Genomic DNA, 1,188 nt, shown 5'->3' with positions numbered 1-1,188 from the left:
CCACCATCTGGTAATTCCCCCTCTCCTGGTGACATAGGTCTCCTGGGTTAACCTTGTGGGACCCACAACTTCCTAGAGCTGTGTTCATCTGGGACAGGAGAGTTGGTGAATGGACGGGCGGCTTCCAAGCTCCAGACTCTTCCACTCAGCCTATACAGTGCCACTCTTATGTCTCAAGGCCTGATGACGGTATCCTCATCCACCTTTCCAGAGTAGCCGGTATTCCTGTATTACTAATAACTAAAATTTAATTTGATGATAGCAGTGCTTTTCCAGATTTTTTTTTCCTTCCATTCTGAGCGAGCCTACCCAGATGTATTCCAGCCCTATACTGTGGAAATGAACTCATCAAGCATGGTGGGATGCTACCATCTCATCTCTCATGAAAGGATTATAGTATGGGTCACTACTCCCCCTTTCTTAAAGGTGCCCCTTTAGCTGCTAAGAATTCCTAGGGATTCAGTTTGCCTTGCAAATGTTAAATGTTAAATTCTCTTGAGGGCAGCAATTTTTTTTATCAGAGTGACCAGCACTTGAGCTTTACAACAATGACCATCACAGCTCTCTAACTTGGAGTCGACTCTTATTTTTTATGTTTAAATCGAACCCCCAAGTGTTGGAGACATGAATGATAGTGTTTTCAAATTATTTTTAGCCCTATGAAGTATTATTATATGAAGGTTATTGTGAGAATGTAATAAAATATGTAATGTGTCTTGCACATTACTTGGCACTTACTGGGTACTCAGCAAGTTTTAATCCTTTTCTCTCTCATCAATCTAATAGTAAGAAGATAAAAAATATATTTGTATGCTTGCTTCCAGTATTCAGTTTTTCTGTACCAAAAGCCTGATGTTCCTGGGTCAGAATTCTAGCAGTTGTAAAGTAGAAATTAAATTCTTCTGTAGGTCAAAGACGATAGGGAGGAAGTTGGGTGTTTCTCTTTTGAACCATATTTTTAGGCCCTTGAACAAAGAACCAAACTGCACAGACTGAGTATTCACTTGCCTGTGTCTGACTGACATGCAGCTGAGGTAATACACCCAACATTCCCAGCCCTTCCATTTCAGTGGCCCATCATCCCTTCTTTCTGTGAGGGAGGCAAATGGTATTCTTGATCCTGACTACCTGGATGAATATTGAAAAATCTCTTCAGGCTAGTGTCCTAGAGAAATTGAAAAAGTTCCT

Source organism: Odocoileus virginianus, chromosome 34 (assembly GCF_023699985.2).
Source record: "Odocoileus virginianus isolate 20LAN1187 ecotype Illinois chromosome 34, Ovbor_1.2, whole genome shotgun sequence".
Classification (NCBI taxonomy): Eukaryota; Metazoa; Chordata; class Mammalia; order Artiodactyla; family Cervidae; genus Odocoileus; species Odocoileus virginianus.
Note: the sequence above shows the minus strand (reverse complement) of the source record.